Source organism: Tachypleus tridentatus, chromosome 7, assembly GCF_004210375.1.
Source record: "Tachypleus tridentatus isolate NWPU-2018 chromosome 7, ASM421037v1, whole genome shotgun sequence".
NCBI lineage: Eukaryota > Metazoa > Arthropoda > Merostomata > Xiphosura > Limulidae > Tachypleus > Tachypleus tridentatus.
Genome location: NC_134831.1, coordinates 120699196 through 120721552, shown reverse-complemented (window position 1 = coordinate 120721552; position 22357 = coordinate 120699196).

Genomic DNA, 22357 nt, shown 5'->3' with positions numbered 1-22357 from the left:
AAACACTGATTTTATTTTTGTATAATTTGTTTTTCTTCATCAGAAGAGATAACAAGGAAAGCGAGGAGGAGACAGTTTAGATTCAGTTCTAACATTTAGATGTACACTTTCTAATCTGTTTAAGGCTTTCAGAAACCCTTAGAACCTAATCAAATATTGCCTGGATAATACACATTTAAATGTCTGAGTGATGCATGTTAAAATCTGTTACATCGGTAGAAATGCCAGAACTCGTATCAAGATCAGCTGAGAAGTGCACTTTCTAAGTTTCGAGAAACGCCAGTTCTCATGAGCTTAACTGCGTCACCAAGAAAGATTGTCAACCGATAAAGCTTTATATAGCTTTAGGTGTGGACATTAACGTACTTTAGTTTTCAGATATATACTCGCAATATAGCATTTGATTCTGAATTACAATTTGAATTGGGAGGAGACATACATAGCACCTGATATATATCAACTGACATTGCTCGAAACCGTAGTTCGCAGTTCAGCAAGGCAAAACAGTAAGATATTTAGTCACTAAACGAAGTACTAAGTACTTGGCCAAGGTAAACCATTGAGACTGTAAATCAGCGAGTGAACGAATGAGCTACGTTGGGAATGTTGATAAACTATTAAGGCTTGTAAAACTTGAAGGTTTCTCGTTTCTGTATCTAAAAATACCAGTAACTTTGATGGAGATAAATGGGTAACACTTCAAAAAACACGTGTCTGGGAATTACTAAAATATTAACCCCAACTTTCAGGTGGACAATTTTAATATATCACTCTTTATATCCTTAGATATTGATATATTTTCGAGAACGTCATAAGCTGTTGTTGCTGTTTTATTGTTGAGGTAAAACTGTAGTTGTTCTAATAAAATAATATAATAGCTTTTCAGTTGTTTGTTTGTCATTAAGCTCAAATCCACACACTGGATTATATGTGTTGTACTCACCACGGGTAGTGAAACCCGGATTTTAGCGTTATAAACCTCCTGACCTCCTGCTGAGCCAATACGGAGCTTTCTAGGTGAAAGTACGTTTTATTTAAAGATTAGTAACGACAATTCCAAAGAGAATTTTTTTAGCAATGTTTAAATTTCTTTAAGGAAAATTTAACGAAGTTTTTTAAAAATATATATACAGATGCAATGCATCTCTAACACGTTACTAGCCCTCTGAGGCCCAGCATGGCCAGGCGGGTTAAGGCGTTCGACTCGTAATATGAGGGTCGTGGATCTGAATCCTCATCGCACCAAACATGCTCGCCTTTTCAGCCGTGGGGGCGTTATAATGTGACGGTCAATCTCATTATTCGTTAGTAAAAGAGTAGTCCAAGAGTTGGCAGTGAGTGGTGATGACTAGTTGCTTTCCCTCTAGTCTTACAATGCTAAATTAGGTACGGCTAGCGCAGATAGCCCTCAAGTAGTTTTGCGCGAAATTAAAAAAAGCAAACAAAGAAACAAATCATCTAGTGTTACACTAAAAATTAGGGGCGGTTAGCGCAAATAGCCCTCGTGCAGTTCTGTGCGAAATTCAAAAATAAACATACAAACAAACAGTTTTGCCATGAATCACGCTACTAGCGTTAGAATGTTTTGAACTGTTAGGCCTAAAGCAAAATCTCTCCCGCGCTAGAATGTTTTGAACTGTTAGGCCTAAAGCAAAATCTCTCCCGCGCTAGAATGTTTTGAACTGTTAAGCCTAAAGCAAAACCTTTCCCGCGCTAGAATGTTTTGAACTGTTAGACCTAAAGTGAAAACTCTCCCGTTTATTTTAAACAGAAAAAAACATTCCTTTTCAAATGAGAACTTATCTGATTATCCGTTTTCTACGCCTAATCCTCATTACTCTGAGCTAAACATATTAGCTTGAAATAAAAGATGATCCAAAATTCCAATTTACGAAACAAATATTGGCTTGATAAAAACAGTATTTATTTTATACCGCTGTTCATTAGCCTAGCCTTGTATTATGATTAAATGGTATCAAGACTGTTGTTGAAATACGTTTGTTGGTTTTTCTTCCATTTCTTTTGGGCTCAGTCATAAATATTAGCCACACAATGACACATTCAAATAAGAATGTTGTGGCTAAAAGAGTGAAATTCCCACATCGATAAATCCATTTTTTTTCTCTCTTGTCTGGGTGTGAAAATAAAACGTAACCAATCATTGTGGTATTTTTGAGGTGTTACAAACTTTTGTTGAAACAAATTTAATTAGAGACTGTTTTTGAAATAATAGTTTTTATTTGCCTTCCTTCTTGTTCAGAAATAATAATTCTTCAGCTCCTACAACATTTTTATGCCACAAAACCATCATTTTTTTAAACCTTATTTTATATCAGAGAAATTTATGAGTTATAAAAACACATCAAAGATAATTCTGACGTATGTAGTATTGAGATGTATAATTAAGCCGGGTGTGACGTCACAGTGACGTGTACGAATCATAGATGAGAAATGTACCGGGCTGCGTCATGAAGTTGAACATTCGTACTCTAACAACACGCGCTAATTGGACTGCGCAGTATAGAAGCATATAATTTGTTATTTATACGTAGTGTTTTATAGCAACTACCCTAGGCACCGTGATAAAAATATATCCACGAACTCATCACGTGAATTACTTAAGCCATATTGGCTTTACGAACTGGTAGCGATCTAGATGATGCTTGTTACTATTGATACTCTGGTATTTTTCTTTCACTTGGAGACTTAGTGGCTAGTTTCAGGTCTCATAACAGTAAAATTCGGGGCTCGATCTTTACATTAGTCATAGCACGGAGAAGCCTTATTAAATATTTGTGCTTAAGAAAAAAAAATGGAACTCTTTTTAGGCCCTTAACCTCTCTTTCCGTCATGCCTGGACGGTCTCATGTTTTAACCTCTCTTTCTAGAGAGGCCACATACAGATACGCTTGTTCGTTTGTTCTAGAATTTTCTTGCGAAGTTCCACTGAGGACTGTTTAACCCTTCCTATTTTTGAACTTACAGCCTATGAGGTATGACTGAATGGTCAACTTCGACTTTACTCTGACCTAATATTATGGTCTGACCGTTAGTCTTACGCATTACCCACAGTCACAAGGTGTACACACGTTTCTTCAACAATAAGACGCGAACCATGAGATATAGGATCCACAATCCAGATACACTAACCACTATGCCACGCCCGGAACCTAAAACTATTACATAATGGAAACAGTTTATAATGAAAATGACAATGGCAACTGTTATTTTAATATAAACTTTATCTAGATGGGAGTTAGTGGTTAGTTAGGTTGTTGTTGCTGTGATTCTAATCTCATATATAAAAACAGTTTCACAATTCAATGCTAACAACTGCTTTCGAAATCTTGAAAACAAGTATCACTGATTTCGTCCACCTTTATAAAACCTTTCTCAGGTAACCCTGAAGTGAAATGTTTTATAAACAAAACGTAATTTATAAATAAATACCATTTGTTAGTCAATGAAGTTCGGATAAAGTTTGTATGTTATATTTGCAGTTCTAAATCAATGTTTTATCTGTTCTCTTTTAAGTTTTGTAACAAAACCTACAGTTCTGGAAACAAAAAAACACTAAAACAACTCATTCCCAGCTGAGAACTTTTTATTAGGACAATGCATTCTATTATTTCATCACAAGGAATCATTGGATCCTTGGTTAAATACCACGTTGAAAATTTAGCTGGTCTATTTTGCAGGGTTGGATTATCATATTGAAGAAACGTATTAAAGTGTTGGTGAAAGCATCACCTTAGAGCATATATTAGAACATATCTCCTGTTTAAAATAGTATAAGAATAGCGAAACAGAAATAAACACACATCGCAATAAAACCAACGTACTATTGTATTTCAACAATAAAACTAACGTACTATTGTATTTCAACAATAAAACCAACGTACTATCGTATTTCAACAATAAAACCAATGTAATGTTGTATTTCAACAATAAAACCAACGTAATGTTTATTTCAACAATAAAACCAACGTAATGTTGTATTTCAACAAAAAAACAACGTAATGTTGTATTTCAACAATAAAACCAATGTAATATTGTATTCCAACAATAAAACCAACGTAATGTTGTATTTCAACAATAAAACCAATGTAATGTTGTATTTCAACAATAAAACCAACGTAATGTTGTATTTCAACAATAAAACCAACGTAATGTTGTATTTCAACAAAAAAAACAACGTAATGTTGTATTTCAACAATAAAACCAACGTAATGTTGTAGTTTAACAATAAAACCAATGTAATATTGTATTCCGACAATAAAAGTATGTAAGACGATTCTGAGCTTAAAAATGGTCATATTTCTTCAGCTTAATAGTAACGATATAAAACACTGGAGTTTTCTGATTTAATAATTTGTATTTTATGCGTACAGTAAGATCTGAACAATGTGGTTTTGAGTCATTTTTACTTCACCATATTGTATGTTGAAGTAAAACGGCCTCAAAACCTATAGATGTTATACAAACTTCACCATTATAAAAGGCCTAACTGTATTTCTTCGGTTTGCTGATCCAAGCTGTACTGTTAAGATTTGAATAGGCGAAACTGTAGAACACAGCAGAAGGTACAACCAATCAGAGAATGCTTTAGGCTTCTACGTCACAGATTCTCTTTTCAATTTAACCACTGGTGAAAACGAAATCTTCAACACACACATATATGTGTATATATATATATAGTTAAGATCTAAACTATGGAAATGTTGCAATATTTCACTTTAGATTGAGGTGAAACTTTATTTATATATAATCAGCTAAAGTTCTTTAAAGTCCCTCAACATTGTACTTGAGATTACATGACGTGTCTGATTATGCATACGACGCGTCTAATGAGATCTTATATTATTAAAACCTTGCATACGAACGAACTTTATAAAGAGGGCCAGGTGTCAAAAAAACATATAAATAAATTATGAGCCCCATTGACTTATTGGAAGCTAAAGGCCTGTAATGAATCTACTTTACGATTTTGTTATTTCTAACGTAAACTGGATAAAGAAGAAACTGGTTTACCTGAGCTGAGTTACCAAATGAAAACTGTAATTGTGCAGCCCTCGTTAAAATTGAAGAGGGCTATATTAGAAAAGAACAGGTGGCAAAAAATTCAAAGTAGGAACAATCTAGCAAATGATTTACTTCCGCTGAGCTACACGTGGCCTTTACGTGCCCGAAACGTGAATTAGAGAATTCATATTTCACGTCCTGTTGCTTTACCTACAAACTGTGGAGCTGTGGGTGTGTGACAGTCAAATTCCCATATTAGGTCAGAAAAAAATAACTTTTAATTAGTTGTCTTTTACTTTGATTATCAGTTGAAAATTAGCGAATATTAACGTAGATGGCGCTTCTGTAACTTATAACAAACAAACAGTACTGTCACCACAGCTTCAACATTATAAAAACAAGCTGGACCAACTTTAACATGTAGCTACTGAACTCAGAATATTATTCCTTATTATTATTGGATGAACATAAAGTATTATTCTTTATTATTATTGGATGAACATAAAGTATTATTCTTTATTCTCACTGGATTAATTTAGGATATTATTATCTACATTCAGCGAAATTAATTTAGTATATTATATTTTATCCTTACAGAGCGAGTTTAGTATATTATATTTTATCCTTACAGAGCGAGTTTAGTATATTATATTTTATCCTTACTGAGCTAATTTAGTAGATTATGTTTTATCCTTATTAATCGAGTTTAGTATATTATATTCTATCCTTACTGAGCAAGTTTAGTATATTATATTTTATCCTTACTGAGCTAATTTACTATATTATATTTTATCCTTACTGAGCGAGTTTACTGTATTATATTCTATTCTTACTGAGTGAATTTAGTATATTATATTTTAACCTTACTGAGCTAATTTAGTAGATTATGTTTTATCCTTACTGAGCGAGTTAAGTATGTTATATTTTATCCTTACAGAGCGAGTTTAGTATATTATATTTTATCCTTACAGAGCGAGTTTAGTATATTATGTTTCATCCTTACAGAGCGAGTTTAGTATATTATATTTTATCCTTACAGAGCGAGTTTAGTATATTATATTTTATCCTTACAGAGCGAGTTTAGTATATTATATTTTATCCTTACTGAGCTAATTTAGTAGATTATGTTTTATCCTTATTAATCGAGTTAAGTATGTTATATTTTATCCTTACAGAGCGAGTTTAGTATATTATATTTTATCCTTACAGAGCGAGTTTAGTATATTATGTTTTATCCTTACAGAGCGAGTTTAGTATATTATATTTTATCCTTACAGAGCGAGTTTAGTATATTATATTTTATCCTTACAGAGCGAGTTTAGTATATTATATTTTATCCTTACTGAGCTAATTTAGTAGATTATGTTTTATCCTTATTAATCGAGTTTAGTATATTATATTCTATCCTTACTGAGCAAGTTTAGTATATTATATTTTATCCTTACTGAGCTAATTTACTATATTATATTTTATCCTTACTGAGCGAGTTTACTGTATTATATTCTATTCTTACTGAGTGAATTTAGTATATTATATTTTAACCTTACTGAGCTAATTTAGTAGATTATGTTTTATCCTTACTGAGCGAGTTTAGTATGTTATATTTTATCCTTACTAAGCTAATTTAGTATACTATGTTTTATCCTTACAGAGCGAGTCTAGTATATTATGTTTTATCCTCACTGAGCGAGTTTAATATATTATATTTTATCCTCACTGAGCGAGTTTAGTATATTATATTTTATCCTCACTGAGCGAGTTCAGTATATTATATTTTATCCTCACTGAGCGAGTTTAGTATATTATATTTTATCCTCACTGAGCGAGTTTAGTATATTATATTTTATCATTACTGGGCGAATTTGGTATATTATATTTTATCCTCACTGAGCTAATTTGGTATATTATATTTTATCCTCACTGAGCTAATTTGGTGTATTATATTTTATCATTACTGGGCGAATTTGGTATATTATATTTTATCCTCAATGAGCTAATTTGGTATATTATATTTTATCCTCACTGAGCTAATTTGGTATATTATATTTTATCCTTACTGAGCGAGTTTAGTATACTATATTTTATCCTCACTGAGCGAATTTGGTATATTATATTTTATCCTTACAGAGCGAGTTTAGTATATTATATTTTATCATTACTGGGCGAATTTGGTATATTATATTTTATCCTCACTGAGCTAATTTGGTGTATTATATTTTATCCTCACTGAGCTAATTTGGTATATTATATTTTATCCTCAATGAGCTAATTTGGTATATTATATTTTATCCTCACTGAGCTAATTTGGTATATTATATTTTATCCTTACTGAGCGAGTTTAGTATACTATATTTTATCCTCACTGAGCGAATTTGGTATATTATATTTTATCCTTACAGAGCGAGTTTAGTATATTATGTTTTATCCTTACTAAACGAGTTTAGTATATTATATTTTATCATTACTGGGCGAATTTGGTATATTATATTTTAACCTTACTGAGGTAATTTAGTATATTCTATTCTATCCTTACTGAGCTAATTTAGTATATTATATTCTATCCTTACTGAGCTAATTTGGTATATTATATTTTATCCTTACTGAGAAAGTTTGTGATAATATATTCTGTCATTAATGATCGAGTTTTGTATATCATAAGTAACGTTGTTGATACCAGGATATTATTCAGTATCCTCCGTGAAAAAAGTGTCGGAAATCATCCTATACCATCACGTAAACGAAGATATTACTCGGTGTCCTCAATAAATTGGTTTGAAAAGGATTCGTACATACTTATGAAATTGAGTAAGTGGTTGATGAGCGTATAGTAACTGAAGCTCCTTCACGTTAACTAACATGTAGAAATCGAATAGATATCCTATGTACATATTTACTGATCATAGAAGTAAGTTAATAAATGTACAACACGAGTTGAGTATTCTGTGTATGTATCATGTGACTGACACGTGGGTTTACTCAGGTCTGCTCACTGAGTTACCAACTTCTGTGCTGTTTGGTTGTAACTGGTTCTACTAGTGTAACATTTGGTAGGTAAAAGTTTTCTAGTAACAAACGAATAGTTTTGTTAGATTAGTGAGGCCTTTTTCAACAGAAATCCTATTTTTCCCTTGATTAGCAACAAGTATAGTCATCGTTTCCCCCCAGGACACACACACCATATTAATTAGCTAAATATCACTAAACTAATACCTTATGTTCTGTCAACCATCATTATAACGAATAATCCTGAAAACGGTCTTTTCTTTTTTACACAGGGTTCGAGAGATGTCTTTTCAGTGAACCCAACTACTGTCGTTTTTCATTAAATATTATAACGCCCCAGAAAAGAGTTCCCGGTTTGGTTTTTTCTACGTTTTTGGTGACTAGTTGTATTTTTAGTTAATTGGGTTTAGGGAACGTATGTTTATTTAACTCTTGCATGATTCGTCTCCCTTTATTTTAAACTACGTCTTTCCCTTTTTTATCAAAGTGAGACCTTCTTTAGCTTGGAGGTTTATTGTGGATTAATTTCTGATTTGTGTCTGTTTTGTTTACGACGTTCGAATTTTGTTGATTGCTTCAGTTCTCCAAAGCTTGGCTATTCCAGAGTCACATACACATAAAATATTGTATATAATGGGGTTATTGCCCAAGGGGTGTTTTGTTGATTTGCTGTAAATTAGATGAACTATTTGTTTTGGACCGTGAAAACCTTTACTCAGCGATATTTCACTTAATTATATGTTTGATTTTCCGAACGTCAGTTGATAGAGTTTGTGTTTGTTAAGCGAACAGCTACACAATGAACTTACTGTGCTGTGCCCACTACGGGGCTCGAGCTCTAATATTTACTGTTATAAACCCTCAAGTTTACCAATGAACCAAGTTTTATAGAGGATAATGTGACTACAAATCTGTGGTGTTTGTCTTGTTTGTCCACGGTGTTTGTATTTCTTAATTTTATATTTCTTGGTTTCACCATGAACAATTTACCAATATATTTACAACAAAAATACGAGGTTTGATTCTCTGCGATTTACAGATTGTCTTTTAATAATTTTTCTCTAAGAAAACAATGATATATTCAATTATAAAAAAAACTAACGAACATTTATTGCCATTTTAACCTCTAATACATCATTGAAAGTTTGCTCATAATAAATATTGTTACAATTTTCCAAATAAATAAATAAAGTACGGTCTGATTGGTCAAATAATAGTTTTATAAACTGGCAGTTGGTGGTTTACATGAACGTTTGTTCTTCACCGTATACTTGACGCAGCTAAGTAAAACTTATAAACGAAACCAAGAGTGGATGCGTTTCCCAAGACGTTAATATTACAAATTAAGAAATCTCTACAGAAATAATAAAAAAAATCGTTGGTATGGTCTGGGATGTTTTGAATTTTGCGTAAAGCTACACGAGGGCTTTCTGCTGTCACTAATTTAGAAGTGAAAGATTAGATGGAAAGCAGCTAGTTATCACCACCCACCGCCAGCTCTTGGACTACTATTTTAACAACGAAAAATGTGATTGACCGTAACATTATAACGTCCTCATGGCTGAAAGGACGAGCATATTTGGTGTGACGGGGTTTCGAACCTGTGAATTTCAGATAACGAGTCCACCACCCTCACCACCTGGCCATGCTGGGCCTTAGCAGTGTAAGACTAGACGAAAGGTAGCTAGTCATCACTACCCACCGCCAAATCTTGGGCTATTTTTTTTACCAGCGAACAGTGGGATTGACCGCCACATTATAACGTCACCAAGACTGAAAGGGCGAGCGTGTTTGATGGAACAGGTACGTTGGTGTATCTTTTAACTGAATTTGTTGTGCATGTAACAACCTTAAGTACAAAGAAAAATCATAAGAAATCACGAAGAAACAATCAGTTTGTAAGTCTTAAACGTTGCACGAACATCTTGTTTTAATTACTCCTGTTGTGCTCGAGACGAAACAAATTCTTTCATTATGTAAAATATAATACGCCATCTGTGAGGTTGGTTAATGTTCTCACAGGAGTGACGTTCACAGATGAGTCTACCATTAATGTGAAAACCTTTACTTTTTAGTTATCCATCTTAGGCAGTTCGAGAAAGATCCTTTGTTTATTTATGATTGAACCCAAAGTTACACAAAACTCATTTTTTAGGGTTATAAGCAAACCCATGACCCACATGGTGCCCAATAATTGTGGGTCGTATTTATGTAGAAGCCAATAAAGATTATCCGCCATCGTTCTTATTTTTGAATTATTGGTCAGAGAGACAGAAATCAGTGTCCTACCGCATACAGAGAGATAGAAATCAGTGTCCTATCACCTACAGAGAGACAGAAATCAGTGTTCTATCGCCTACAGAGAGATAAAAATCAGTGTTCTACCGCCTATAGAGAGATAGAAATCATTGTCCTATCACCTACAGAGAGATAGAAATCATTGTCCTATCACCTACAGAGAGACAGAAATCAGTGTTCTATCGCCTACAGAGACAGAAATCAGTGTTCTATCGCCTACAGAGACAGAAATCAGTGTCCTATCACCTACAGAGAGATAGAAATCAGTGTCCTACCGCCTACAGAGAGATATAAATCAGTGTTCTATCGCCTTCAGAGAGACAGAAATCAGTGTTCTATCGCCTTCAGAGAGATAGAAATCAGTGTTCTATTGCCTTCAGAGAAATAGAAATCATTGTCCTACCACCTACAGAGAGATAGAAATCATTGTCCTATCACCTACAGAGAGATAGAAATCATTGTCCTATCACCTACAGAGAGATAGAAATCAGTGTCCTCTTACTCACTATCTGCGATAATGGATCGATTACTTTCTTGTAACAAATCCACAACTTAAAGCTGTATCGCAAAGATTGTGACCCGGCTAGTCAGCTCCGCAATTCGCAACTGTACCGCAAGGCCAACCAACGACTTGGGGACAAAAACATGGTGAATGTGAAAGGGAAAATATTTCGTTCATTTAAATCTAGTTTGTTATCGATTTAAAATGCTGTGAGCTGAAAGAATGCAGACAAGTTAAACTTAACTGTGTATATATAAATTATATCTCTAACTTTCCATGTTGTACCACTATAAGGCAGATAGTTTGGTGGAGTGCCACTATATGACATATAGTTCAATCAGTTACAACTATAGTGTGGATAGTTCTAGGATGTACCACTATAGGGGGATATTTCCATGGAAAGCTATTATAGGGCAGATAGTTCCATGAAGTACCACTATAGGGGGATATTTCCATGAAAAGCTATTATAGGGCAGATAGTTCCATGAAGTACCACTGTAGGGTAGATAGTTCCATGAAGTACCACTGTAAGGTAGATAGTTCCATGAAGTACCACTGTAAGGTAGATAGTTCCATGAAGTACCACTGTAGGGGGATATTTCCATGGAAAGCTATTATAGGGAAGATAGTTCCATAAAGTACCACTGTAGGGTAGATAGTTCCATGAAGTACAACTGTAGGGTGGATAGTTCCAGGAAGTACCACTGTAGGGGGGATATTTCCATGGGAAGCTATTATGGGGAAGATAGTTCCATGAAGTACCACTATAGGGGGATATATCCATGAAAAACTATTATAGGGCAGATAGTTCCATGAAGTACCACTGTAGGGTAGATAGTTCCATGAAGTACAACTGTAGGTTAGATAGTTCCATGGAGTACCACTATAGGGGGGATATTTCCATGGAAAGCTAACAGGCGTGGGCGTAATTGATTCAAATTTGTGTCACTAATAGGCAGTTGGTTCGAAATCTTAGGGGACGTTGAGTTCACCCATGCAGTGCAAGTAGATGGTTTTTTTAAATGATTCTTTTGCAAATTATCAAAGGATGTTTATAATCCCATGTAGATCTTCTACATCTGTTTATACAGATGAGGTGGTATGTGCTTAGCTACAAACAACAACTATAGTTCTTAACGTGATATTAGTTTATACATTGTTGTCAGGGCCAACAGAACGAAATATTCCCACAAAGAGATTCGTGAACCGTGACGTCACAGGATTTAAAAAAAGAAGCCTAAAAATTCATTATTGTTTACAAGTTACACCAGGTGGTTCGACTTGTAATCCAAGGGCCGTGGGTTCGACTCCCCGTCTCACCAAACATTTCAGCCGTGGGGGCGTTATAATGTTACGGTCAATCCCACTATTCTGTGGTAAAAGAGTAGCCCAAGAGTTGACGGTTGGTGGTGATGACTAGCTGCCTTTCCTCTAGTTTTACATTGCAAAATTTGGGACTGCTGGCGCAGATAGCCCTCGTGTAGCTTTGTGCGAAATTCAAAACAAACCAAACCTGTTTCAGCTGACGTTTCGCTATTGCTGTTTTATCAGGGCTAGTAGTACAAGAACCGTAGTAAAAATGCTGTAAAAATCTAAATCTTTTCTGCTACTATTCAACATTAATGAATATTAACACGTAAATAGGAACACGTGCGCAAACATGTGACGAGTGTGTGTATATATATACATGAACTGTGTCGCATTTCTAGTGTTTGCACAGGAAACACTTCATTCTTTTAGTGTTTTTTATAATACACTTTTAAAAATGTGTTGACTACAACCATGGAGATACAACCCGACTCTAGAAACTCAAAACATCACCAGGAAACACAATGTCGATAGAAGGATCGACCTCGAGAATGGGTTTTTAATAACTGCTTTTCACCTGTTCTGTGACGAGAGAATCGAAATATCGAGAACGCGCGTGACGTTTATCTCGCTTTCACACTTCGTTCAGACCCGTACGTGATTATTTCGTGATCGTTTTCACGTGACACTTTGCACTCAATTTCAAGGATTTTAACAACAAATAACTTTTACATATATAACCTCGAACATTATCTGTACACAGATTTATCGGTACCTTTTGCAACAACAAACTTAGTTACTGAATAATCTCTACAACACGTTGTATTGATATTTCCAGTGAAAGTAAGTTAACTTCATAATGTTTTTTGATATATCTTATCAAACAACATACATTTTACAATGGTTGGTTAAAACTAGGATACATTACACAAGAAAACGTCCGAAACCCCAGCATTCCGGCTACACGATATACAATGATGCTAGGAGGAAAAACAAACAAAGGGAACAAGATGTGTGCTGTGTTTGCTGTTGTTTTTTTCTCTAAATGTTATTACTGTTATTTCTTGTTTCAAGAATAAATAGATAAATGTAAAAAGTAGATAATGGTATCCATTGTGAATGTTTAATAATCGTATATAAGTGTATAGCAACAATTTCGTACAAAACTATACAAAAACAAATTGTGTATGAACGTAGTCGTGGAAAATTACAGCTAATTTACAGAATTAGTCTACAACGAACCTGGGAAATAAACTAAGAAATACAAATATATCTTCGTAAGAAAGCGAAACGTTCGTAAGAAAGCGAAACGTTCATTCATAGCACTAGGAGCTAAACTGAAAATGTGACCTCTTTCAATTATTTCCTTCTTGGTCGTGCTGTTAACTTGTACTTTAAAACAGTTCCACGTTGTGGTCAGCTCTGTGAAAATAGAGCTAGCGTTTATCGTAATCTCTGGTTAAAATGTTCGTTAATGTTTACGTGCATGCTCATCATACATTCTGGAAATTTCTCCGACACTAAGGTGCCCATAAAAAGTACAAATTATACAATATATGCAAAGAAACTTGGATTGTAGTTAAAATGTATACAGATAAAGTAAAGTGGTTTGGGCGAATTTTAGGATGTTCTGTGACCAGAGTGAAGGCTAGATAAAGTAGGACTATTGAAGATTCTATGATCTAGGTGAAGACAAGTATTACATCCAGGTTTCTGATTGTCTGTGAGTTATGGATGGAGAGGTGAAGTAGACTGGTTTAGATATGTTTACTGATGTTCTATGATCGATGTGAAGACAAGTATTACATCCAGGTTTAACATTTGTAATTGTAAGTAGGTGACTTGAGGACACTTCATATGTCTTAGGTTACCTGGTTATAAACTAAAAATTATTCTGATGTTGATATCGCGTTTGTAAATGAAAAGACGTTTCTCAGAAAACATGTGGTCAATCGTAGCCTTATAACAGAAAACATGTGGTCAATCGTAGCTTTATAACAGGAAACATGTGGTCAATCGTACCCTTATAACAGAAACATGTGGTCAATCATAGCCTTATAACAGAAAACATGTGGTCAATCATAGCCTTATAACAGAAAACATGTGGTCAATCGTAGCCTTATAACAGGAAACATGTGGTCAATCGTAGCCTCATAACAGAAACATGTGATCAATCGTAGCCTTATAACAGAAAATATGTGGTCAATCGTAGCCTTATAACAGGAAACATGTGGTCAATCGTAGCCTTATAACAGGAAACATGTGGTCAATCGTAGCCTTATAACAAAAAATATGTGGTCAATCGTAGCCTTATAACAAGAAACATGTGGTCAATCGTAGCTTTATAACAGGAAACATGTGGTCAATCGTAGCCTTATAACAGGAAACATATGGTCAATCGTACCCTTATAACAGAAACATGTTGTCAATCATAGCCTTATAACAGAAAACATGTGGTCAATCGTAGCCTTATAACAGGAAACATGTGGTCAATCGTAGCCTCATAACAGAAAACATGTGATCAATCGTAGCCTTATAACAGAAAATATGTGGTCAATCGTAGCCTTATAACAGGAAACATGTGGTCAATCGTAGCCTTATAACAGAAAACATGTGGTCAATCGTAGCCTTATAACAGAAAATATGTGGTCAATTGTAGCCTTATAACAGGAAACATGTGGTCAATCGTAGCCTTATAACAGAAAATATGTGATCAATCGTAGCCTTATAACAGGAAACATGTGGTCAATCGTAGCCTTATAACAGGAAACATATGGTCAATCGTACCCTTATAACAGAAACATGTGGTCAATCGTAGCCTTATAACAGAAACATGTGGTCAATCGTACCCTTATAACAGAAACATGTGGTCAATCATAGCCTTATAACAGAAAACATGTGGTCAATCGTAGCCTTATAACAGGAAACATGTGGTCAATCGTAGCCTTATAACAGGAAACATGTGGTCAATCGTAGCCTTATAACAAAAAATATGTGATCAATCGTAGCCTTATAACAAGAAACATGTGGTCAATCGTAGCTTTATAACAGGAAACATGTGGTCAATCGTAGCCTTATAACAGGAAACATATGGTCAATCGTACCCTTATAACAGAAACATGTGGTCAATCATAGCCTTATAACAGGAAACATGTGGTCAATCGTAGCCTTATAACAGGAAACATGTGGTCAATCGTAGCCTCATAACAGAAAACATGTGATCAATCGTAGCCTTATAACAGAAAATATGTGATCAATCGTAGCCTTATAACAGGAAACATGTGGTCAATCGTAGCCTTATAACAGGAAACATGTGGTCAATCGTAGCCTTATAACAGAAAATATGTGGTCAATCGTAGCCTTATAACAGGAAACATGTGGTCAATCGTAGCCTTATAACAGAAAACATGTGATCAATCGTAGCTTTATAACAGAAAATATGTGATCAATCGTAGCCTTATAACAGGAAACATGTGGTCAATCGTAGCCTTATAACAGGAAACATATGGTCAATCGTACTTTTATAACAGAAACATGTGGTCAATCATAGCCTTTTAACAGAAAACATGTGGTCAATCGTAGCCTTATAACAGGAAACATGTGGTCAATCGTAGCCTCATAACAGAAAACATGTGATCAATCGTAGCCTTATAACAGAAAATATGTGGTCAATCGTAGCCTTATAACAGGAAACATGTGGTCAATCGTAGCCTTATAACAGGAAACATGTGGTCAATCGTAGCCTTATAACAGAAAATATGTGGTCAATCGTAGCCTTATAACAGGAAACATGTGGTCAATCGTAGCCTTATAACAGAAAACATGTGATCAATCGTAGCTTTATAACAGAAAATATGTGATCAATCGTAGCCTTATAACAGGAAACATGTGGTTAATCGTAGCCTTATAACAGGAAACATGTGGTCAATCGTACCCTTATAACAGAAACATGTGGTCAATCATAGCCTTATAACAGAAAATATGTGATCAATCGTAGCCTTATAACAGGAAACATGTGGTCAATCGTAGCCTTATAACAGGAAACATGTGGTCAATCGTAGCCTCATAACAGAAAACATGTGATCAATCGTAGCCTTATAACAGAAAATATGTGGTCAATCGTAGCCTTATAACAGGAAACATGTGGTCAATCGTAGCCTTATAACAGAAAACATGTGATCAATCGTAGCTTTATAACAGAAAATATGTGATCAATCGTAGCCTTATAACAGGAAACATGTGGTCAATCGTAGCCTTATAACAGGAAACATGTGGTTAATCGTAGCCTTATAACAGGAAACATGTGGTCAATCGTACCCTTATAACAGAAACATGTGGTCAATCGTAGCCTTATAACAGAAAATATGTGATCAATCGTAGCCTTATAACAGGAAACATGTGGTCAATCGTAGCCTTATAACAGAAAACATGTGGTCAATCGTAGCTTTATAACAGGAAACATGTGGTCAATCGTAGCCTTATAACAGGAAACATGTGGTCAATCGTAGTCTTATAACAGGAAACATGTGGTCAACCTTCGTCTCCTGTTGTAAGTTGTTAAAGCTGTTTTGTCGTGGATAATTTGTCTCGTGATGGGTAAGGGTTATCCTTAATGATAGTATTTCAGAGTTACAGTATGTGCTGTATTTCGTTTTTATTCGATAGGTAGCATTACTAACCACAATGGTCTATAAGGGAAATCAGACAAACGGATTATCTTTTCGAAGTTGTGGAAGACACCATATATTTTTGAATGACATCAGTTTTTTCGGCTACCGAGAACAATATAGATGTGTACATACAAAGTTCCCCAGAGAACAATATACATGTGTACATACAAAGTTCTCCAGAGAACAATATACATGTGTACATACAAAGTTCTCCATAAATTAGAAAGTCAAGGTTCGTTAAAAAAAATTACAAATGGGGTGGAACTTTCGAGTCATCGATGTCGCTTCAGGCTCTTCTACACCATCGTAAGGTTATTACATTAAAAATACAGCCAATGTTCAGTAATAAAGAATAATTATTTACTGGTCAGTATCCAGTGTATACAGTGTATAGGTATGACTTGGTCCGAAACACGCCACGCTTTGAACACTTACATGGCCCGGCATGGCCAAGCGTGTTAAGGCGTTCGACTCGTAATCTGAAGGTCGCGGGTTCGAATCCCAGTCGCACCAAACATGCCCGCCCTTTCAACCTTGGAGGCGTTATAATGTTACGGTCAATCCCACTATTCGTTGGTAAAAGAGTAGCCCTAGAGTTGGCGGTGGGTGGTGATGACTAGCTGCCCTTCCCTCTAGTCTTACACTGCTAAATTAGGGACGGCTAGCACAGATAGCCCTCGAGTAGCTTTCGCGCGAAATTACAAAAAAAAAATTGAACACTTACAGAAAAAACAAACAAACCGAGAACTAAATAAATGTGGTTTGTGGAATAGTAACGTTCAGGGTTTTCATACCACTAAAACTAGCCCCACACAGTCCAGTCTTCTTAAAGTGCGTTTACTGTTTTCTCTCGCCTCGTACAATGCAAAGTTGTGATGTTTTCGACAAAGCCTATAAAATTTTAATGTGCGACTTTAATGAATATACGCACAAATACGCGCCATCTGTTCACAACTATTTTAAATTCTAATCACGTGTGCAGATGAATGCGTGTCGTGTTGCTAAACAACATGCTTGTTTTCGTCTCGTGAATTCTTTTAAAACACAATATTGATTTATTTTGCTATACTTGTCGTGTATTAATATGTAAATAAACCAGCGTAGTCTGTTTCGTAAAGTTCTACCTTCAAACGTAAAATGAATAACTGATATTTTAAAAATAACTCCAGCACTTGTTATATTCCACTTATTATTTTTTACAGTAAGTTTGTTTGTTCGAAGTTAAGGAGAGAGTTACATAATGGGTTGTGTGACCTCTGCTCGTCACGAGTATCCAAGCCTGGTGTTTAGAGTCTGCGGACATGCCGTTGTACCACTCGGGGCTCCAGCTTGTTATTTCAACCTTCAGACCAATTTCTTTGTAACGAGTATATTACATGTTTCATAACGTCAAAACATAATCGATTTAATATAGAGTTTTCACTATTGAAAGAACTTCATATGACAAAGTCTTGACTCTTTAAAGAACTCTACAGAATAGTATTGACTGTTGAAAGAACTCTACAGAATAGTATTGACTGTTGAAAGAACTCTACAGAATAGTATTGACTGTTGAAAGAACTCTACAGAATAGTATTGACTGTTGAAAGAGCTCTGCAGTATATAATTTGCTATTCAAAAAGCTTTACAATGTAGAACTTATTGTTGCAAGTACTCTACAATAAAGTATTGACTATTGAAAGAGCTCTAAAATATAGTATTGACTATTTAAAGAGCTCTACAATACAATATTTACTGTTTAAATGGTTCTACAATATAAATTATACTATTGAAAGAGCTCTACAAGAAAGTATTTACTATTGAAAGAGCTATACAATATAGTATTTACTATTGAAAGAGCTATACAATATAGTATTTACTATTGAAAGAGCTATACAATATAGTATTTACTATTGAAAGAGCTATACAATATAGTATTTACTATTGAAAGAGCTATACAATATAGTATTTACTATTGAAAGAGCTATACAATATAGTATTTACTATTGAAAGAGCTATACAATGTAGTATTTACTATTGAAAGAGCTATACAATATAGTATTTACTATTGAAAGAGCTATACAATATAGTATTTACTATTGAAAGAGCTATACAATATAGTATTTACTATTGAAAGAGCTATACAATATAGTATTTACTATTGAAAGAGCTATACAATATAGTATTTACTATTGAAAGAGCTATACAATATAGTATTTACTATTGAAAGAGCTATACAATATAGTATTTACTATTGAAAGAGCTATACAATGTAGTATTTACTATTGAAAGAGCTATACAATATAGTATTGATTATTGAAAGATCTCTACAACATAGAGTATTGAAAGTTAAACTCAAGAGTAGAGAATGTTCATAATCCTGGAAATATTACCAGTATTTTCGTTTCTTTTAATTATTATTTGTTTTAAAATGTTTAGAAGAAACTATTTGAACTAACATTTGGACGAAATGTAAGCAATCGAGTCTGTGAGTTTAAAACTTATAGTTCAATTATTTTCTAAATATCACATCTAGGTTTTTGATTGTCTGTGAGTTATGTATGGAGAGGTAAAGTAAGTCATGAAGCAGTTAAAACATAAGTTAAACATCACTTCTTAGGCTGTTATTGAATTTGTACCTAAGCTCTTGATATCCCCCTTGTAATTTAATTACATCTTACGTGTATCTTGCGAAAATAGAACACAGATATTCAAACGTTGAAGCCATAACATAAAAACTGCGATGCGTATTAACGTGCTCACTTTGATTATGGAACCAAAGCTACATAAAGTATAAATTATGGATGCAATAAATTTTGTTATTTTTAAATATTTGCGTCAAAGTTTCAAAAGGGCTATCTCCACTAGCTGTCCGTAATTTTAAATTGCTAGAATAGACAAAACACAGCTAGGCAACAGTACTCAATGTCAATTTTTAGACTATATTGATCAAATAGAGAAATGTACTGTCATTATTGTGCCTCACACTCGTACCCAAAGCGCGGAGCTCAATTACGCAGTAACAATATTTGAACCATTAATCTTCGGATTCACAGTCCGGCATAGTAAGACTACGCCCCCTATGTTTGGTCTTTGTCCGGTTTTCACTTTTTTTTCTAAGCCTAAATTTTGTATGCTCTTATTTATGTGTTTTGTGGCAGAAACTGCAGGGACTATCTGCGCATCTAAACAATAATAATAGTAAGACTACGCCCCCTATGTTTGGTCTTTGTCCGGTTTTCACTTTTTTTTCTAAGCCTAAATTTTGCATGCTCTTATTTATGTGTTTTGTGGCAGAAACTGCAGAGACTATCTGCGCATCTAAACAATAATGTTTCTGTCTTGTATAAAGCCTACTAACGAAGCCCCCACTTGTTTTCTAAAGTTTGTAGCCCATTTTCCTAAGAGTTTATAGAATATATTCGTATGCTAATCACGTAAGCATAATTTTTAGGTTAAGCTTAGGAATTTAAAAAGTATGACCCAGTATAGCCAGGTAGTCAGGGCACTCGACTCGTAATCTGAGGGTCACGGGTTTAAATCCTCGTCACACCAAACATGCTCGCCCTTTCAGCCGTAGGGGCGTTATAAGTGCGGTTAATCCCTCTATCCGTTGGTAACTAAGTAATCCAAGAGTTGGCGGTGAATGGTGATAACAAGCTGCCTTCCCTTTAGTCTTACACTACTAAATTAGGGACGGCTAGCACAGATAGGCCTCGTGTAGGTTTGCCAGAAATAAAAAAAAATACAAAATTCAATATAAAATTATATGGTTATCTGAAGGTGTTAACACACTTTTTAGTTGTTTCAAATCGTTCAATAAAAGATGCTTCTTATGCCGTCCCCTGGTGAGTCAGCGGTAGTTTTACAGAATTACAGCTTAAAATCAGAGGTTCTATTCGCCGCGATACGCAGAGTGTAGCGAACCCATTGTGCAGGTTTGCGCTTAAACATTTTAAAAATGCATATATTAGTTCTATCTTAATTAGATAACTTAAGGTCCAATTTTTAAAAACACATACATCTTAAAATCACTTTTGGCAATTATTCCACTGAATTGTGTTAGCTTTAGCGCACACTGATGACTGACATACTTATTAAATTATGTTTGTTTGTAATTAAGCACAAATCTACACAATGGGCTATCTGTGCTCTGCTCACCCTGGGTATCGAAACCCAGATTCTAGTGTTGTAAGTCCGTAGACATATTGCTGTGCCACTTTGGGGCTATTGAATTATGCCTTATGATCTTATAATGGTGAGTATTGTTACATTCGTTATATAGTTTGGTCAGTTTCAGACTATACTTTATAAGCTTTGTTCCATGGAATGTATGCCCTTCAAATGTTTATACTGCTAGTGTTTCGTGTACGTTTTGTTTTCAAATGTTATTAAGTTTCTTTATACCACCTATGACTATTCTAGTTTACCTGTTGTTATTATTATTGTTCAAACTCTGTTGACTCTTGTGTTGAAACTTCTGAAACAGGTTGGCCCACGGCCCTCAAGTCCGCGACCTCCATCCATGTTACGTATCATCCCAATTAAACTAAGATGATCTGCGTCCACAGGTCAAGGCGGTTACCCAGTTTGAGACGCGGTGACTGATGGTTTACTTTCCTACTATAAACGTACGGGCGAGGAGGATCAGAAGAAGCCGCTGTTAAACAGAGAAGTTCCAAAATGACCTTTCACCCCTTCCTTTGCGACCGCAGGAGCTCAACTTGGCGTGTCTTTCATCTCCTAAGCGTGCTACCCTTCTGTGCTAACGCCAGGTGTGATAAAACAGGAACTACAAGCAAGCGTCGACACGGCTGTGGCTTGTCACGCGATTTATGAATTGTCTGTAACACCAAGTTCGAGGAATGGACTGTAAAATCTGAATAGTCTGTAACACCAAGTTCGAGGGATGGACTGTAAAATCTGAATTGTCTGTAACACCAAGTTCGAGGGATGGACTGTGAACTCTGAATTGTCTGTAACACCAAGTTCGAGGGATGGACTGTAAACTCTGAATTGTCTGTAACACCAAGCTCAAGGGATGAACTGTAAACTCTGAATTGTGTGTAACACCAAGTTCGAGGGAAGGACTGTAATTTTTGAATAGTCTGTAATACCAAGCTTGAGAAATGGACTGTAATGGCAAAATATTCGGATTTAGAAGATAACTTTATTATGGATTATTTTATTTTCCATCCAGAAACAGAAAAAAGTGGATGATTGATTATTGTACGTAAAAACTATTGGTTATTAACCGATAAATATTATTATCGAATTCAAGTAAATTAGTAGCACATCTGTGGACACAAACTGCTAGTAACCGGGTTTCAATACCCGTGGTGGGCAGAGCATGACAGCCCCTTGTGTAGATTTATGCTTCGATCCAAACAAACTTTCGTTATGAAACCGCCATCTTCATGATTATAACAACAAAGAATGAAGTTGTCGAAATACAGTGTTTGTTTTGAATTTCGCCCAAAGCTACTCGAGGGCTATCTGTGCTAGCTGTCCCTAATTTAGTAGTGTAACACTAGAGGGAAGGCAGCTAGTCATCACCACCCACCGCCAACTCTTG